The sequence below is a fragment of the Argiope bruennichi genome, chromosome X2 (genome assembly GCF_947563725.1).
Source record: "Argiope bruennichi chromosome X2, qqArgBrue1.1, whole genome shotgun sequence".
In the NCBI taxonomy this organism is placed as follows: Eukaryota; Metazoa; Arthropoda; class Arachnida; order Araneae; family Araneidae; genus Argiope; species Argiope bruennichi.
Genome location: NC_079163.1, coordinates 55,708,063 through 55,729,476, shown reverse-complemented (window position 1 = coordinate 55,729,476; position 21,414 = coordinate 55,708,063).

The window sequence follows — 21,414 nt, the reverse complement described above, 5'->3', positions numbered from 1 at the left end:
ATTTTCTATAATGTTAAGAATTTCAATAATTAAGAACTTCCATCTCCAAAATACTAGAATCTATTTTTTTTTTTTTTACTTTAAATTGTTTACGCACAAAAAGATCATAAGTTTTAGATATAACTACCATTATCTAATTTTTTGTTTCAAAAATGGACTGCCCCACTTTCAAAATAAACGGCTCATATATATAATGATATTTTAAACTCTTAATTTCAATTTAAGTAATTTCCAAGATTTTATTTTAATTATCGTCATTATCTTAATTGTAGTCATAGCTTCTAAAAACAAAACAATACCACTCGCGATTGTGACATGCGAAAACTCGTCCCTTTTCTCTCTCCCCCCTTTTTTTTCTGTATTGGTCATTTCAGTTTCGATTTGCGAGATACTTGTTCTTTTTCCTTGAGATTCCTGAATCGCAGCTAATGAGCATACGCGAGACTTTTTTAATTGCGTGAAAGAAAAGAGTACATTTCTCTAGCTGGATTAGCAACATTCAGTCTGCGGAAGCAGCGCGGTGGTGTTTACAGGGTTATCAGCCACCGTGAGAACCGGGAAAACACAGGAAATTTAAAAGTCGTCAGAAAAAATTGAGAAAATGCAGGGAAATTCGAATATTTTAATAAAGACCGAGAAAATACAGGGAATTTTAAGCATCTTGGTTATTTTTTTTCCCATCTAAAAGATGTCAAATTCTATAGAAGAATAAATGAAGAGTAAATAAGAATCTCTAGAGTGAACATTCTATCTGTGTAAGCAGCGCGATGGTATTTAGTCTACCGTACTTGAGTTTATTGAATGGTTTGTTTATTATTTGAGAAACTGTGAGCATATTCAAAGTAGATTAGAGATTTTTTTTTAAACAATGAGCTGCTCAAAATCCGTATTTAATACGAATGGAACAAATTTTTTAAAAAAATCCTCATTTTACTGAATTGGTCGATGAATTAAACAAAATGCATTTGTTGCGTACTGTTCGCTTTGTGAGATAATAAATGTAAGTAATATGAGAAAATAGGCAGCATGTGCTTACTAGTCATACCAAAAGAGGAAGACTGCGTGCCACTTCAGAAAAGTCGTAATTGAAGTTGGAATCTAAAAAGGAATATAGGAAAAAAGGATAGATCAAATAAGCCTAAGTAATATAGTAAAACAGGTACTTACTAGTCATGCTGAAAGAGGAAACACTTACAAGACGGTGTGCCTTCAAAAGTCATCACTGATACTGGATTTAGTATTCAAAAGGAATACAGGGAAAGATGACTCGTCAAATCCGAAAACGTCAAATTTAATGTCAGAAAATAAACCGTTTTCGAACCTTTTAGTTCAAGAACAATAATTAAAGCTAAATTTTGATGGGCATTAAAACTTACGTCACATTCGTCTTTTAATGCATTCAGTGATATATCGGATATATTTTCACATATGTTACTGAAAGTGAAATAGTTAAGAAATATATGTTAGGCTGTATAGAAATGTCGTATCTTATTTGTTACGGATTAGGTCCATTAGCTCTATGAAACGGATGGAAGAAAAATCTGCAGAAGTTACAGAAATTTATGCCCAAATTCTTGAATTGGCCAAAATGAATAAATAAAAAGAGTAATCTTGCGTTGTCATGTTTTTTGTTAAGTAATCATTAAATGATTTGTATCATGATAACGAAAACGTTTTGTTTTATTTCACCCGAGTCCTTAATTTTGTGTCATGAAAGGTTAATATTAAAGATCATGAGAGGCAATATATTCCCCTCCCCTTAATATATAAATTTTGTCTTGCTAAATTCTAGATAATTAAGAATCTGTTTATTTTTCTATATGTAAACATAAACTTTCTTTTAATATGCTATTATTTTGATTAATGTTAAGTTGTTGATTCTTTTCCTTGCTTTTTCCGCAGTACTTAAAATCATATTGCATTATAACTAAACATGAGTGCTATTTTTGCATTTCCTAGTGTCATGAATATATGTACAGGGAATTTTTTGTCCTGATTTGAGTGGTAACCCTGTTTAATAACTTGCATGAATAATAAATTCTTTATTTTATAAGATCAGTAATAGTGCTTTGTGAAATATTCTATTTATAAAGTTTTGAATTGTTTTAATGTAGTAAATTTTGGCACATCATAATCAAAATTAGCTTCCCTCTCTAGAAGTGAAACTTCTGAAATTTATATATTTTTGATAAGTTGATCATGATTGTTTGTCTTTTTAGGTCGATATGGGGACAAACCATCACAATTAGAAGAAAGAATTCCATGTAAATGCAATTCTAGAAACTTCAAAAACTACTTATTTTAGTTTTGATATTGAAACTTCTGTCAGACGTAAGAATTTTTAGTCTTTTTTTTTTTAAATGTACAGTTGGACTGGTTAAAGATATGTATTATAGCTGTATACCTTAAAACTTTTTAATATTGCAACTAAGAACTTGAATATGACTTTCAGAATCAGCATGTTTATAATTTGATATAGTGCTTGAAGCTTTTATTGTAGTTTTTTAAAGTTGAGGTCAGTAATTTAAATTGAGTGTATATTGAACATGTAAAATATTTATCATCCCAGTGTTTCACCCCTATATCTATAACATTTCTTTAAGCAAACTGTTGGCGAAAAGAATTTGCTTCATCACATTTTACTCATACATTCACGATTTTACAGTTCTTACACTTTTTGCAAGGTCCTGACAAGTGTTTTTGAGAGTTTCTCCTTTCATATGTGGCACAAATTTATATATATGTATAAATATATATATAATCAGTTTAAAAAAATACAAATTGTTATAGCAAAATGCTAGCAAATTTAACATTTATTTATGGATTAAATTATTATTTACATTATGCTAGTAAAATATTGTGAAAATATTTCATACCGTAACACTTTATTTTATGAAATATATATTCCTTTTAAAATTGCCCTTTTTCATTTATGAAATTTTTTACTAGGGTAAGACACAGTTTTTGGAAAAGTTCAATTTTTAAAGCTGACTTTTTCATAATTTGGTTAAAATTTTCCTATTATAAGGTAGAAAGTGTTTTGCACTTAATAAGTGCTTATTTATTATTTGAATGACAGACCATATGACATCCTATAAAATGCTTTTGTAAACTCAGCTCATTATATTATTGGTTAAAAATTGGAGGATGATTTATTAGCTTTTGCTCGATTTGCCATGTTTATTGTAAGATAAAGTGGTCTAAAATTAGATTATTGTAGCAAAGAAATTCATTATACAATGATCAAATTTAAATTTTGCTTTATTTACATAAAGCAATGGGATTCTTTGAGAAGTATATGATGAATTTTTATACTCTTTTATTAAAGATCATGGATGGATGAATTCAATAACACTAGAAATAGAAAAATTTTCTTTTCTTATTAATAAATAATAATAAGGATTACGATTTATCGGCGGTATTTGTTGTAGCAGAAAAATTTTGTAACAATACATTTTCAGAGGCAAGACAAAAGCCCGTATTGATCAAAATGAGAAACATTTTATTTTTATGTCTATGTGCTAAGAATAATTTGAAATTTGATTCGAATGTTTAAACTGGAATTTTCTAAAAAGAATATTTTTTACTGTATATAGGAAATTCAGGCAGTTTAATAATCTTCATTATTTTTTCTACATATGAAGAAATTGTTATTTTACATATATAGATTTCTGTTAAACTAAAATTTATACCAATTACATATTTATATAATTTTCGATTTAAGATAACATTCATTATTTATTGTCATATTTTCAAAAATTTCATTTAGCATCCTGTTTTAAAACTTCATGGAAATTTTTAAAGTTTTCTCTAACATGAATATTAAATCTCAATAAATCCAATGAGGACTACTGTTTGAATATCTTGAGTGAACATGTGGGGTAAATACAGTTTGAGATGCAGTATTATGTCATTGTGATATGAATGTTTTTCGTCTTTACTTTTTAATTGCAATTTTTTTTAAAATTTATTTTGTCAATTGTCAATGAAAAAGGAAAAAATGGAATTCATTTTAATTTTAAGGTTTTTATTTCAACAAATGTAAATAAACATTGCCTCTGAATTTACATTCTTTAGCTTACTATCCTTTTTTTTTTTTGAGTAAATAAGAATTTTTGAATGCCATAGATATATTTGGCTCATTTTTATTTAAAATTTTACCAGATTTGTCTGATCTGTTTCTAAAGCAAATTTCTGTAATTGTCTTTTCATAATCTTGTCTTTCATTTTTATCGATTGTTTCAAAAACTGTAGAATTTTTCCAATCTGTGAAATAGCATGTTGATTTTCCTCCAAAAATCAAAAGTACTTAAAAAAATGAGAAAAAAAGATTTTTTCCCTTTCATAAATATTGAGAAAAAATTGTTTATAAGTAATGTTGACTTTTGAAATTAGAAGTTGGAATTGAAATCTATATTGTAGATTTCAACTCATTTGTCAGACTTATATGTTTGTTAATTCATACTCAGGATCTCATTCAAATTCATAAACTTTCCAAATTTTGCATGAATCTAACATTTTAAATACATGTGTGAGTGAATTTTTTAGCAACTGAAATAAAAGTACATAAAAGAATTCATGTGAAATAATAGGTTGAGCTGTGAAATATTTTATATTTTAATGCATGGGTAAAAGTATGTATTGTATGAAAGTATTCTAAGATCTCAAATATAACAATTTTCGATAAAAAATTGCAACATTATGCTATATATATTTATTCTCTTATATATTCACTTATAATTTTTCTGTAAATGTATCCATATATTTTAAGCGGAAAAATTTCATTGTATTTTATATTAAGAATTTTTTTTATATTTAACAGATGAAACATGGGTGAAGAAACTAAATATGTAACATGGTATGAATTGTCAAAAATGTAAATATCTTTTGTAACTAAGAATGAAATTTGTCTTAGCAGTTTATGATTTAAAAAGAACTATAGTACAATGTTTTTTCATATATGTATTATGTATGCTATATTATTTTCTGATTATCTTTTTGAATTTGATTTAACTGTCTATTCATTTGTTTGTTTACTCCAATTTCTATATGTTAATGTGATATTTATTACATACTTTAAAGAAGTGTCAAATCGAGCTGTCATATATTGCTTATTTCTGTTTTAACTCTTTTTATGAAATATAATTTGCAGAAATGGTAACTAAAGACTCAGTCCATTTCAAAGAGCTGTCAAGTATATATCTATATTACATTATAGTGATAAGACTTTTTTTGTTTAATTATGAGTAAATTGCTTTAGATGTGCCGAACCCCAACTAGCTGCATTTTTATTTTTATTAATTATATTTATTTAGCGTACAAATTGGCATCGTTGGTTGATGAAGAAAGAATTTCTGAGCCAAACAGTCGAGCCATCATATATTGAAAACCTTATATATTGAACTTTTTCAGGGAAATTTCAAATAGTAAAAACATTTTTGTTTATAAAAAAATCCACATATAATAAGCAAAAACTTATGCTTAAAAATTTATTTCTATTACTTATAAAAGACTCTCTTGATTTCTTTCTTAAGGAGAAATATATGTGTAATGATAATGTAATTTAAATCCTAATTAATTTACTGAATTTTATCTTAATTTAGCCCGTATTAACTTTTTTCTAAAATTTTATCTTATTTCCTGATCCAGATTCCACTTTTTTATTTAAGGAATCCTACATGTACTCTATAAAACTATTCTCTAGAAAGTACTGCATTCTCTAGAAAGAAATTTTAATTACTGCAATATCAATTAAGAACATTTTACCATTTGTGTATTTATCAAAAAAAGTTTTTATTAATTTAATTGTTTTAAATCTTTTATTATCTTAAAATATGCGCGTAACCGCTTTCGGTAAGAAAAGTACAAATTTGAATTTTTTCTATTAATCTTCAAGTTCAATTGTATTAATCAAATAGTTTTTAGGTGCTTCGCTAGATGGTTCTGTTCATATTTCTTCAATTAAGCCATGGTGTCATTAAGATATGATATTTTTTTAGAGCATTCAATTTTTTAAGGGGAAGAGGGAAATTTAAAGTGAATGTTTTTGTTGCAAATGCTATTTCATCTTTAATTGTTAGCAAGTAGGAATTTTCTGTTCTGTAAAGAAGGATTCTTATATTAATCCTTTAATGATTTTTTAAATTTTTGTTAATTTTGAACCAGGGTTAACTCAGGTCTATAAGTTTTCTTCTTAATTGTACATTTATGTTGTAATTTATTTATTTAATTTTAATGGTTTTAATTTTTGCACCTTGATGAATTACATGCAAAATAAAAATGCCAGTATTTTATTAATAAATACATATTTTATTTTGGAACAACCAGGTTCTGGAATGTGAACAGCAATTATTCAGATTTTAATTAAAATCTGAATAAAATATTATTTTTAAAATTTGTAGTATATTAATGGAATTGTGATATATTTACTGACATGATTATAGAGTTAATATTAAAACGTTTTTAACTTATTCAAATTGTTTTGATGTAGTGTTATAGGGTTCTTCTATTGTGAAACAAGAGATTTTGACTTTAATAATTGAATTTATATATGTAATTTTGTTATTACATACACTATTTAGGTCTATTTAAAGACTAAAAATGCTCATATCGTTTGTTTGTATCGTTGTTAATGTAACTTCTTGAATAAAACGTGTTTATAGAATGAAAATCTAAGTTTAGAAAATACTTCTTAGTATTTCCATTCTTTGCTTCCAGTACTCTTCCTTATCATATGAAAGGCAATAAAACATTGCGTATGCCTTTTGTCGTTTTCAACATTTTGGAAAGTCATATGGTGATGACCGAAATGAAATTTTTAAAAAATGATCGGATCTGATAGAGAATATTAATTCATAGATTTATTATTAGTCGATTGATTTTTCACATAATAATATTATACTGTGTGATATTCAGGTGGGTATTTATTTTGTTATTTAACGCTTTATAAATTTTCAAAAAAAAAAAAAAATTACATTTTTTATTTTATTTTTTCTTGAAAAAAGTTTGAATTTCGCACGGTTATAATTTTCGTTCTCTTCGACCTGTTTACTGTCTTAAAAATTATTTTATAAAATGTATATCGATTACAAGAAACTTGGTTATTTTTTTCTCTCCTCGTCTTCATTATATTCTAAATGTTTTATCAGAATTTTGTCTTCTAATCTTTATTTAAGGAGGGCTCTTTTATCCTCCTTTCACTCTATTCTGATTGTCTCATTTTCAAAAGAAGTACAGCGAAACCTTTCTGAGCAGCCACTCGTCCGTTCTGAGAAAATTTGGCCTCTCTAAAGGCTTTTCGTTACAATTACAATTGCTATAATACATAATATAAACTTTTACACTTATTTCTTATTTAAAATGAAATTTGAAACTTATCTAAAAAGAAAAAAAATAATTAATTAATTATTTTTTTTTTGAAAGAAGGGCACTATTTGCGACTTTCAAGTTTTTCTAGGAAAATTTTTTCAAATTTCAGTTTCTGATTAAAAAATCCGTCTCTAATCGATCCGTTTGTCGCTACGTCGGAATTACCGGAGACATCATCTTTTTTTAAATTTATTTTTTCCCACTTAGAAGTCGCTTGAGTTAAAAGTTTAGCTTGCTTATGATAAAAAACCGTATTGGAAAATTTCTCTTCAAACACATAATTAGTGTTTCAAAGGTACACAAAATTATTTGTAAAAATGCTTATACACAGCTAGTTAGTTAATTTACACGAATTTCAAATTAATTTATATTTCATTAATAACATTTAAAAAAGACGCTTACTTTCAATATAGTCGTTAACCAAATGACATTCCTCCCGATCGGCACTAGAATCAACAAAGCACTACACTGCTATTTCATGCTGGAAGAATTCGGGATCATACTCTATCTCAGTAAATTTCGAGAATTCCGTTAATAGTTCTTTCGCTGTCGATTCTTCAAATAATTCTGATTGTCTCTCGATTTCACAGCTAACGAAACATTTAATGATCATTCCTTGGCTTTTTTTTCCAGGAGATTTTAATCCAATCAACAGCATCTCTGACAAAATTTCTTCGCATCCATCCATCCATGCGTGCAATGACGTGTCGGAGAGCGCACTGTCTTTATTCCATCTTGGAACATTTCATAATACCATGATCCAGTGAAGTTTTTATGTTGTATTTGGTGTTAGAAATATGTTTGATGTTTGTGAGCTGATCTCTTTGCTCATGACAAGTCGCATTGTTCAACACAAACGGAACTTTCCTGGCTTGAATCCTTATTATTATTATTTTTTGTCAAAATTTACCAGATATTCTTTAAAAAAAATATTCGCTCACCAAGCAGTTAATTCCCCCCCCCTTTTAAAACACCTGGGTTTTTGACATCTTCAAATGACCAGCAGCTTCTCTTTCTCTCCAGATGCGTTCACACAAAAACTAACGTAATTTCAGCAAAAGTGTTTCTTCCATGTTGAATATGCCCTTGTTTTATACTGGTGAAAGCCATTGAAGACGCTCCTGCCAATTTTCACATGAGCCAATGTCGACATCGACCGTTTCGCTACACAATGATCGAAAGGGGATATTCTGTATGTGAAATCTGCCCTGCTACTCATGGTAAAATTTTCAAATTCATAGCATCCACTATTTTTTTTTGCCTTTTGTTGAATCTTAAGTCCAATGATAGGAATCCTCCTCGTCCGAGCCTGTTTTAAACCATTCTAAAAGAGTTTCGTTTATGTGGACATACTATTCGTGTCTCATCTGTTTGACATCACGAAATTTGAAGTCTTCGTATTCTTTCAAAACCAAATTCTTTTCATTTATGACTTTGTTGATTTATGTTCTTCCGCAATTAAATAATTTAGCTAACTTTCTCGCACATTTGCCGTTCTTATATTGATGCAGAACTTGAATTCGCTCCTCGAAATCTAGACAAACAATTTTCAACATCGTTGCAGCTCAAATCGCTGACCAACTAATGAAACAAGCATGAATGACATTTTTGCTCTAAAATTATCGAAATCCGTTAACAGTCAAAAGGAAACAAGACAAACAAATGACTTCTCTTAACCTGACCTTTTAGTCTTTCGGCTGAAGGTCAGAAATATGAAGTAAAGCGAACCCAGTGGTCATTCAGAGAGATTGGGAGGTTATGTAAATATTTGATCTTTGGGCTGAAAAATTTGTGCCATGAAAAACTGGCTGGCTGTTAAGAGAGATTATCTTTATGCAGTAGTAGCTGTTCAAAGAGCTTTCCTTCATATACATTAGAACTTTTATTTAAGTGCTCAAAGATTAAGGTTTAAGAAACATCGATTCCATTTTACTGAGCAAAATTTCCAAGATAATCAATATAAATTTATCAGTAAAGTTCTTTTAAAACTTGAAAAAGGAATCCAAATAAAAATAGTACTGTTTTTTAATGTATTTATTTTTTCGAAAAAAAGAAACTTGTTTCTATTTTACATTTTTTGTTTGATTTTGGAAAATTTATGGTATCTACCATCTATTTTTGTGTTATTTGTTCATTTGCAATAAACAATAAAAGAAAGAATTTATAGATCGTGAAACTGATTTTTGTTTTGCAAGTTGGACTCAAAATAAAAATTTAAAAAAGGCAAAATTCAAACAAATGTATTAAGCAGTTACCATTTCTTAGATATCAACGATTTCAATTGTTTAATAGTTGCAAAATTAGTTTGTAATTATTTAATGGTCGTTCATTTAGTTTCTGAAAAATATTAGTTATTATAATTTGTAACTGTTAATTCAATTTCTTGAATTAGATTGAATAATTTTCACAAAATTGTCTGAGAATCAATGTAGAATTTTAGTACCATCTTGGACAATTAAATTCATCATCAGCTCAGATGATTACAATTATTTGTTGAAAGTCACACATTGGTTACCGATTTGTATTTGTAGTTTTCGTCTTATGTCCTTATTTATCTTTTTTATTGATAAAATGCCAAACATAATCTTGTGAAATTTAAGTGAAATAACTACATAATATTAACCTCTTTGGAGTTGACACAATCCATCGAGTAGGAGGAGAAAACAAAACGAAAAAAAAAATCCAGCTATGTGTTTAACATAGTGGTGTTTTAGTAAATGTTACTAAAGATAATGCTTCATTTCACTTCATTATTAGCATCGACGTAAACTGAAATCATTATGCTAATGTTTTGCTGATATTTCCATTAAGTCAGTTTTGAAGTGGTTTTATTGGCAGTGGATAATACCACGAATCTCTTTACATTTTTTTTTTCCTGGTTCAGATTTAATGCAACTATTAAGAAAAGAAGAAATATTTTGTTTGTCCAATCGTTTCTTTTTACAATAGAATATTTCCTAGAGTATTCTAACTGATTATACTTTGTTTCATTATAACGATTGAAGAGAGAGAAGCGGCATATTTGACTACAAACTTAAATATAATGAATTTCATTTTTTTTCAACTTTCATGTCTAGAATTTCTTATTGAAACTATTTTTGCATTTTATAATTTTAATTTTAGTGCTTTAATTTATGTTTTCACACCAATCAGTTTACTATGTTAACTTTGAACACGCTTCAGATTTACTCATAAATGAGAAATTCAGTTCGTACATTAATTATTTTTCAAGTGAGATTAAGATTAGATTTGTGACCAATTTTCATAATTTATTTTTATGCAGCTTCTTTTATGAAATTCGACTTTTTTTTTTTTTTTTTTTTTTTTTGTAATTTGGTCTAATAAGAACACAAATCTCTGAGAGGTTTTCATTTTCAACATTTTCATTTTTACTTTTTATTTCTTTTTAAAAATGTGGCTAAGTGAAAAATTAAAAAAAAAAAAAGCAAAAGGGGAAAAACAAGGTGAGCATTCTGTGTGAAATAGATTTCAGCTGAGGAATAATTTAAGATTCAGGTTATTGGAGTTCAAAAGCTTAAATAACATTCAAAATGGCAGGATTGCTCTCTCAAGATACATTCGAGTTGTCAAAATTTTTCCAATTAGCTATTTTCCTGCTTCATGGTTCAAAGATTCATACGACATTAATATAAATTGAGATCTTTATTAATAATCTAATATGTTGTTAATAAGGATATTAAATTTATTGAACATAATACGATGAACGAGAAATATTAATACTATTAAAGGGGAAATATTTTAAGAAAACAAACTTCAAAAAGATAAACTATGAAAATAAGAAACAAATCCATTTTCAATATCGAATAGGAATGATTGAAAATTTTTGCTGAAAAGAGATAATCCAGCTATCTTAAAAATATATTATTTTAAACAGAAAGTAAGTAAAAAATTTAAAATGCCATGAATACAAGGGGGAATGAGATCAAATACCCAGTTCTGAAGAAAGCAAAAAGAATCCTCCGTCAGTACAATGAATGAAAAATACAATTGTAAAATAGTAAGATGTTAAAAAGAAAAAAGACAAGCAACGAGTTGCATCATATGCTAAACTAGCTGTACAGATCAAATTAATTTTTTGAAAGTTCGTTTAAACTAAACAGAACTAATAGAAACGAAAGAATAGATAAAATAAAATTTCTGAGTTCAGAAAAATGAACAGAAAAGAAAAACTCGATAAATTCCCAAAATTTGACAACTAGAGACAGAAATGACAATTCAAGAAATGTGGACAGATTTAAATTTCATGTAAATTACTTCTGAAATTTGGTATCAAATCACATTTAAGAAATAAATCAAATTTTTTATGAAAGAAAATAAATTTTCAAGCCAAATAATGATATACAAATAAAAAAGTCTTTAAGAACATTACGAGAATTATTTTTCTTGGACTAAAATAAAATCAGATTATTTATGATAAAAACAAAATGAAATAATAATCTTGTGCAAATCATATTTACATTCTTAAAATTAATTTTATTTTGCAGATATAGAAGTTAATACAAATATTAATTCAATGTTAAGTACTATATATGTTTGTAGGCCATTTTAGAGTCAAATTATTAACAATTCAGATGAACCATATATATGCTTCAGAGTATATAAAATTTACAATGCATTAAAATGAAGGTTGATCTTTTATTAAAAACCATACATAACCGATTTCAAAATACTTAAATAATATGATGGCTTGATAAAAATACACATTAGATTTGAAATTATGTTCAGGCATTTTATACACGATTTTTTTTTTGTAATGTCTGATAAAAGAACTTGCAGAAAAATAAATGATGAAAATTTCACAAAAAGCAAATCCTAATATCACACAAGAAATAATAAACTCGCAAACAAAATTGTGGGTGTGTTCAAACTGTCACAAACTCTTAGTTTGTGTTTGAAAATTTCGCTAAAATAAACATTAAAAATCAACAGAAAAAGCGCAATAAAAGTAAACAATCTGGAAGATATTTCAAGCCAGAAAGAGAATCTAGAATAAATCTACTGTCAATTTTAATTCAATTTGATAAAAGAAACGACATGAAAAAAAAAAAAAAGATTGCTTTTACTGGAGATTTTCCCTTTTGTCACAAAGGCAAAATTATTTTTTTAAAGAGCTATTAAATTACATGAAATGCATTTAAAAGTAATGTTACACTAAATCATAAATCAGAGGTCAAAATCCACTGGAAAAAAAATTGTGAAATATCACTTCGAAATATAGAGAAGAAAATAAATAAATAAATAAAAATAGACAGAAATTACAAATTAGGACAGAAAGGTCTCCATTTAAATTTATAAAAATTATTTCTCATTTTTAACGTAATAATATATGTAAAATTAACATAACACTATTAAAGAAAAAATATCTTATCAACAAAAATATAATGTAAATGTGAGAAGTTTATTATTTTTTTCATCTCAGTAAAACATCATTCATTATTTTCGATGCCTATAAAGAGAAAAAGCGGTTATGAGTACAATTTATTAGAGTAATTTTGCGGAAACTCTTGTGGATAAATAAATATTAAAAATAAAATCAAAACATTTGAAATATATATATATAAGAAATTAATCAAAAACACAAACATTATGAAATTTTAACTAAAAAATTGTTTCTGAATCAAACTAAAAAAAACTAAAAATTAAAAAAAGATGCAATGTATTTAGAGAGCACTAATGCTGCTACTATTAAAACACAGATGAACGTAAAGAAAATTAGTAAAAATATTAAGTTAATATAAACAAAAAGAATTTAAAAAAAGGAAAAGAAATGATGAATCCGGCCTGAATACTTTCTCAAGGGTCACCCTCAGGCAGGGATTCAAACGAGGGATTTTTTTCTATGAGGGGTCTGACTTTCGTCCAAAAATATTGAATATATGAACTAGTTTATTTCTAAGGCCTCAATTTCATATATAACTTCATATATAACTCTAATTTCAATTTAATTAATGTCCATGGTTTTATCTTAATTTAGCCCATTGTAACTTCATTCTAAAATATTCTCTTATTTCCTGATCCAATTCCACTGTCTCTACTTAAATAATTCATAAGAGCTTTGTAAAATTGCTGAATCGTCTAAAACCCTAACTTTCCCACACTCCGCGTGAAAGGCTAGATAAATGTCCAATAAGCACATTCTTTTTTAAAAGATCCCTGTTCTTCCCCTGCCTCTTCGGCGCGTGTAGCGAAAATCCCTATCGAAATCTCATTGTATATAAGCACTATGGAGAAATATTTTCCCCATCAATATCTCAGTTTATATAAGACCAGGGATAAAATGATCAAGAGCTTTTTCCTCATTTCTTTCTGTGTTGTGTGTGTTGCTCATCGCTCCTTCTTGTAAATAATGCATGCTTCTCCAAGATGAAATAAAACGACGTCACGAAATCGAAAATCTCTTCACTGTCTTCGAAACTCCATTTTCTGCTTCACATAAAATAATGCTTACATATATATATATACTATTCATATGCTGCAGGGTGAGACAATACCCTGCAGCATACTTACTTATCAATTTTTATCTTACTTTCAATTTTATTTTATCAATACTTACTTATAACAATACTTATCAATTTTTATATCTTTTTCCAGTTTTCAATTTAAAAAAATTTCAGAAAAGCGAATTATTCAAATGTGAAACAAATCCAGTTTTAATATCATATTGAAATGATTTAAAATGTATATTAAATTAACACAAATATAATATCAAGAAATTAAAGGTAAATAAACAATGGTTTTTAAAAATATATTACAATTACTCTAAGAAATAGAAATAATTTTATAGAAAGTTCTCTTAAATTAAACAGAATTAATTGAAAAAAAAATAAATACATCAAATAAAATACCCAGCTTAGAAAAGCCAACGAAGAAGTTTCCACGAAGTTTACAAGATAAGAAAACTAGAGAGAGAAATGATAGGTAAGAATAGGTGGCTTAGTTTAAAATTCATCTATTCTGATCATATGATGCTTATTCTAAAATTCATTATTTCTGATCTTCGGTATCAAATCTCATATAACAAATAAATCAAATTTCTTATTCAAGTAAAGAAACCTTACAAAATAATTATTTAAGCAAAAAGAAACAAACCTAAAGTTTAAACCTAATATATTTTCAGTATTTATTAAATGGAAGAAAGAATACATCAAACAAACACTCTCAGTTTAAAATAGTGTGCATAGACATGTATTAATGGGTGCAAACACCCAAAATGAATTCATTGTCAGGAGTCGGAGACTGTGATATGTCTTGCACTCCATCTACTTCCTCCCCCTCCATCATTGGAGTGAAAGATTCAACCAAATGAAAAGATACTTTTACATTTATTCAAAAATTTAGATTTCAAACCATATGAGAATAAATTTTTTTAATTCGTTGATTTACAGATAATTCTTAAAATTATAGAAAAAATTTTCTAGAAAAATTGTAACATTTCGAGAAAAAAGGTGTATTTTTTTGGCAAAATCAAATTAAATTCTAGCATTTTTGAGCCTATAAAAAATAAATAAAGTGGAATTCAAACTGCATTGTTAAACATAACACAAAAATTTTCTAGAAATAAATAGTTAAGGATTAATATTACCGGGAAAATGTAGAAAAATAAACATGTATAACGCCCTAAATTTCTGATACTTCTATTTTTTTAAAGATTAATTAGATTATCTATTGCTACCTCCCCTTTTAGATATAGATTCATTATTTTGTCCCCTGTTTATCTGCATAAATGGATTCTTCCGTCAACGTCACAAAAATCGATCAATTCCGCTAGGAATCATTGTGCGTGTGCTTAGCTTCGTTGTAAGGCGCCACTTGTTGGAAGAAATTCCAAAAGCTGTTTTGCGCAGTTACCGGGAATTGCTGCATTACTGGCTAACTCCGGGACTTGGAAGCATCTCAGATTCTTGTTCGTAAATTGTTTCTTTTGCAGAGAAATCATTATCTAATTATCACAACGGTAATGATGGAATTTCCGAGCAACAACATTTCTTTACACGTTAAAATGAAATTATTGAACAAAAGCAACTGAAAAAAAGATTTATCGAACATACGTACTGTAAGTATTTTTGCATACATTTCCTACTTTTTTTTTTTTTGCTTTTACTTGCCTTGTTTCATGTTTATAAAGAAGGGATTTTGTAATAGACTCACTTACATGATGTATTAAATTTCCGAAATTTTATACAATTGTATGTTTCCAATGGCTATACAATCTATGGCTATCAATCTATCTCATATATAACCAACCAAATTATTAAAGTTCGAGATTTAAGAGAAAAACTTAGAAGCTTTATCAAGGAAAATATTGATTTAGTTATTTTATTAATGAAAAATTTACAATTTAATCAATTGTCTATCAAAATATTCTTAAAATTTTTTTCTTATTCTTCAGCATTTTGGAACAAAATTTGCAGTTCTAAGACAACAAATATTTCTAACTTATGGACAAAATTAAATGTCGGTGGTTTGTAAAATCGTCTGCTTCAAATTATATATAATTAAAAAAAACATTTCAGCCGATATAAGAATGTTATGTTATAAAATTTATTCAAAAGTATGTTTTACGTAAAAAATATAATATTTGGAAGAGTTTTTATTCCTATAGTTTTAGTTTAAAGTAATAAAGAAAAACCAAGGAACCAGTTGCCTGACCAGTTTCATTTACTGATTCAATTTATATATATATATATATATATATATATATATATATATATATATATATATATATATATATATATATATATATATATATATATATATATATATATATATATAACGCTTTTGAAAGCTCAAAACACTTGGATATAACATCAAATATCTTTCTAGCTCCTCCACGCTCCCTTTCTGGTATTTTTTATTGATTTTAATTTTATATATAAGTAGTTTTATGAAGAAAATCCCAATGAACTGACAAAATATTTAATTGTAGTTCCTTTCTAGAGAGGTGATTTTGGTAATTCGCCTATGAAAAAAGATTCAAAATTCAAATTTAAAGCAATGCTAAACAAGATAGTTAAAAAACACCTGTAGAACAAAATCTAAATATGATTTAATTATAGAATTGAATGTTTTTTTTAGGAAGTAACAATTTTTTTATAATTTCTAAATGACTCGATATAAGATTTGAAAAAGATAATTAAATAGAATATTAAAATAAGGTTCTAACGTTAAGCGATGCCTGGTATTAATTTGAATCAGTTTGAATCCTTGGATCTTGTTAATTATCAAATTATTAAAATTTATGTATTTAGAAAATATCGCAACATATATTGAAATTTTGGAGGCCGTCAAAGTTGCGATACCTTTAAGAAGTTGCCTACTTTAACTATTTGATAATCCGGTTCTGGAAAGTGAATACGCATTTTTTGACATGCATCTTAATTGCATCCGCTACAGTCATTCATTTTAGAGAGTCAAGAGACTACAACTAATGAATCCTTCCTTTCCAGACACATTGGCTGTGGAGGACACCAGTCGAAGCATTTGATCCGTGGTTATTCTTGGATCCTTCGCCTGCAGTTGATCTTCCATTACCATGAACAAAATTTGTCCGGAATTTTTCCCTTCCACGTAAAACCAATTGGATTCCCATGTAAAACCCATTCGATTCCCATGTAAAACCCATTCGATTCCCATGTAAAACCCATTCGGTTTCCACGTAAAACCCATTCGGTTTCCACGTAAAACCCATTCGGTTTCCACGAAAAACCAATCGTATTTCCACGCAAAACCAATTGTATTTCCACGCAAAACCAATTGCATTTCCACGCAAAACCAATTGCATTTCCACGCAAAACCAATTGCATTTCCACGCAAAACCAATTGCATTTCCACGCAAAACCAATTGCATTTCCACGCAAAACCAATTGCATTTCCACGCAAAACCAATTGCATTTCCACGCAAAACCAATTGCATTTCCACGCAAAACCAATTGCATTTCCACGCAAAACCAATTGCATTTCCACGCAAAACCAATTGCATTTCCACGCAAAACCAATCGTATTTCCTTTTCAAGAAAAATCAATCATTTTCCCCTTCCTATCCTCATTAATTTCCTTTCCTCAAATCCTTAATTTCTTTTATTCTCTCATTAATTTCCGTTCCTCAAATCATTAATTTTCTTTCCTTTCCTTTCCTTTTTCTCCCTTCTCATTAATTTCCGTTCCTCAAATCATTAATTTCCTTTCCTTTCCTCTCCTCTTTAATATTTGCTTCCACACACCCATAACCCATAATTTCGAAGCTCAACATTTCTTCTTCTGGGGTGCAATGTAGCAGGCCTCCACGCGGTGCACCCTGGTTAGTACTAAATCTGCTACTGCTTTGCCTCCTTCCAGTCCAGAATTGGAAGGCTAGAAATCTAATGGCGTCATAGCCAATCTTCTGAACATTTGTAATAAATAAATAAATACATTTCTGCTCCTTTTAATTTGTCGCAATATGTTTCTATGAATTAATGAAAACAAAATAAATTATTTGTATTCTGCTCTTCCTTATTATAAGTTATGACGTGAGAACATTTTAATTTTGCAATATAAATTTGGATTATTAAACCATAGTTGGTTACACAAAATGCCTTAATGAATTGAAGCATCAGAAATGTTTTGAAAAAAATATGCATGTAATCAGATTTCTGCTATAATCTATCTGCAGAAGTATTTTTAATAATGTGATTAGAGTTAAAATTTAATGGCAGTAATTCAGAATCTAAACTGAAATATTTTGTATTTAGATACTTTATGATAATTTGCATTTTCTTCTGTCCTGATTTAAAGATAGTACTTATACCTGGCCAGTGTTTTCTACATCAAATTCCAATTCCCAAAAGAACATCATATTCTCATATAATAAAGACTCATTCATTTAAGACACTTTTGGGACTCTTCATATGTTTTGTACTTATTTTCTTTTAGATTATTGAAATTCTAAAAATAATTTAGTGGAAGGTTCTTTGGAAAAGGAAGAAGAAAATTACTATATGAAACGTTCTAATATTACTCACAAATCTGTATAACCGCTATTTCACAATGTACTAATTGTTTAAAAACTGATTTTTCAAAAACATTTGCAGTATTGGCAGTTTGCATCTTGAGAATTCTTTAATCATAAAAGTAACATATGATTTAAGGGAAGATATGTTGGTATTTAAACTACCTACGTAAATAATTTCTTTTTGTAACTTCCCTTGTTTTATTGATTTTTATAGTGCTCTCAAATTATAATTATGACTTCCATATTTTTTTTAATGGTCATATCTTTTATATTATGCTTTGTACCGTTCTTCATATGTACAAATATATAAATCTTGGTTACTATTTAATATGTATTTTACTTTTAATACATGACTTTATTTATTGCAAAACCCTCTTGATGTCACTGTTAATTTCCTTAATTAAAATGTTATACTGTAAATTATGACAAGATTTATCAATCCAAAAGCAGGGTGACCAGTTGCCCGGATATTGTCAGGAAATTTCAGGTACATCGGGTAAGTCGGGGAAATTTATTCTAAAGCTAAATTTTTATATTTTATTAATTTTTAACGGATTCGGCGATTCTCAGGTCTTTTTTCATTAGTCTAGTGAAACATCATTGGTAATTAAAGGAAATCAAGTATTTCTTGACAGTTTATCAAAATATTGTTTAATAAATTTGCTGCTTTAACCGCGATTTCTTGCATAATTTATGGTACAACAACGCTATTCAAATCGTATTATAATTTATTAATTCATCATTTTTAGATCATTTAGCAATTGAGCGATGTAGCATTCAAGCTTTTAGTCAAAACTTTTTAGAAACCTTAAACTTGGTGATATTAATATTTGAAACTGCTGTGAAAAACAAAGATTAATCATTGTATCTAATTAATTACACAGCTATATATAAATTCCTTAGAGCATTCTGTTTGCTTTATTTTTAAAACATCAAGATGATCTAAAAATAGGGAAAAATTAGTAAAAATAGTTTTGCTTTTGGATTTTAAGGGTAAGGCAGTGGGCCCTGCTCCCATTACTGTTGTTAGCTTTAATGGCTCTCTTTCATAAAAAGAAAATAAATCGACAATTTTTTATTTTTATTCCTTTGAACATGTTATAAAAATGAAAGTATGAATTTTGTTATTAATATTTAAAGTTATTCTAAACTAGATGTAAAACATTGTCTCTGTAATATAAAAAAGAATTAATTTATTGTAAATAATTATTATGCCTGTATTAATTAAATGTTTCGTTAAATCAGGAAATACTGCAAATATTTTCCTCAATTTTTTTTTTTTTTTTTTTTTTGCCAAATTTTTTTTTGCTAAATTATAGAATCTTTAAAATATCGGACAGATATTATTGCTAATATTTTCTTCCGACATTTTTTTAAAAAAATTTCTAAGTATCTTAAAAAGTTCTTCGACACTGAACAAAATGTTTCTAAATTTTAAAATAATGTTAAATGCATGAAATTAAACTTGTAATTTGATACATTATAAGTGCATATTTCTTCTGCAATTTTCTTCACAGATAATTTTTTAAAAATGTAACATTTTACTTTTTAACATTTATGCAACATCTTCATGTACAGTGGACGTCGCTTAATGTGATCGCGGTTAATATTATTATTTCTAGTACATTATCAAAGTCTACGGGTTCCTTGCCGATGTATTCAAATGCTACAAAAATATTCATTTAGTATGATTAATACATCATTTAATGTTATCAAGTATAAAGTAGATAAATAAGCAATCTTTCATTTTCAACCAACGTTAAAGATTGGAATTCGTGGAAATTCTCTTTCCCTTTGTAAGGAAACATCTGGTAACTATCATTCCCATGCCATGGAGTTAACATTTTTTAGACCAGACTAGACTCTCTAGATTGGTTTAAGCTAATAGCTATATGCTATCATATTTGGCTTGAAATCTGTAGAACAAATATAAACTGTTGTTGCTTGTGACTGAATAATGATAGCAAAATATATATAAATAAATAAAAAGGAATTGATGGGCGGTATGAAGCTTTTAAGTCTTAAAAGGCATATAAGTTTATCTAAAATAATTCAACGTACGCTGTGGCGCAATTCTCAAATTCTTTGACAAAAAATTTCACAGACTCTTCTTTGTAAAATTTTGAAAAATCATGAGCTTTTTGTTAGCAATATCATGTAGTAAATGTTGATGATTCCGAATAACAGAATGTGTTGAAGGAAACCTTTCAACAAACACCAGAATGAGTCAAGCACTTCATATTTTGAAACCTAATGTCTAGCGTCATTCAGAAATATTACAAAAAAAAAAAGTTACAAATGCTAACAATATATAAGTGAACAGTTAAGGAATAATTGCCAAAAAGCAACAATTACAAGATATTTTTTTATGGCCATTTTTCAAAAATCAAGCTTATTAGTAGCTCAGAAGTAAGTGCATATTTTTTTTTTCTTTGATATGATAAACATATATTTGATTTTACTTATTCGCTTATTGCTATCAATCAGTTAATGTTATCAAAGTTCTTGAGCCCCGAAATGATCACATTAAGGAACATCTACTTTATAAAACCGATCGCCATAAAGTTTAATAAAAATCATTAGCGCCATCACTTTTTAAAAAAAATTTATATTTCAAAAATATTTTTTATTTTATTAAAAATATGTGATAAGGATCAAATTTCACTTTTCCTCACTGTGTTATACAAATGAGTAATACATTCTGTAAATGCGCAGATGCTTTTTTTTTTGCTGTTGTTGCTGGGCTAAATGTAATGCAATTCCGCTATTAGTGAAAAACTTCTTTTATTTCGATACGGTACTCCTTTCAGTTTAAAAGTGAGTGCTATTATTGCTAATATTTTCTTTCAGCCCCTTTTCATTTTGAATTTTTTTTTAAATTGCAATTATTGTTAAGTTTTGTTTTGGGTGGTGTTAAACATTATGAATAAAGAACTTCACACTAGAATGGAACAGATTATTTCAGTCTTAAGCACTAGATCAATACGCATGATGTAAATATGTGAGAATCAGTTCTGAGATATATGTCTAGACAG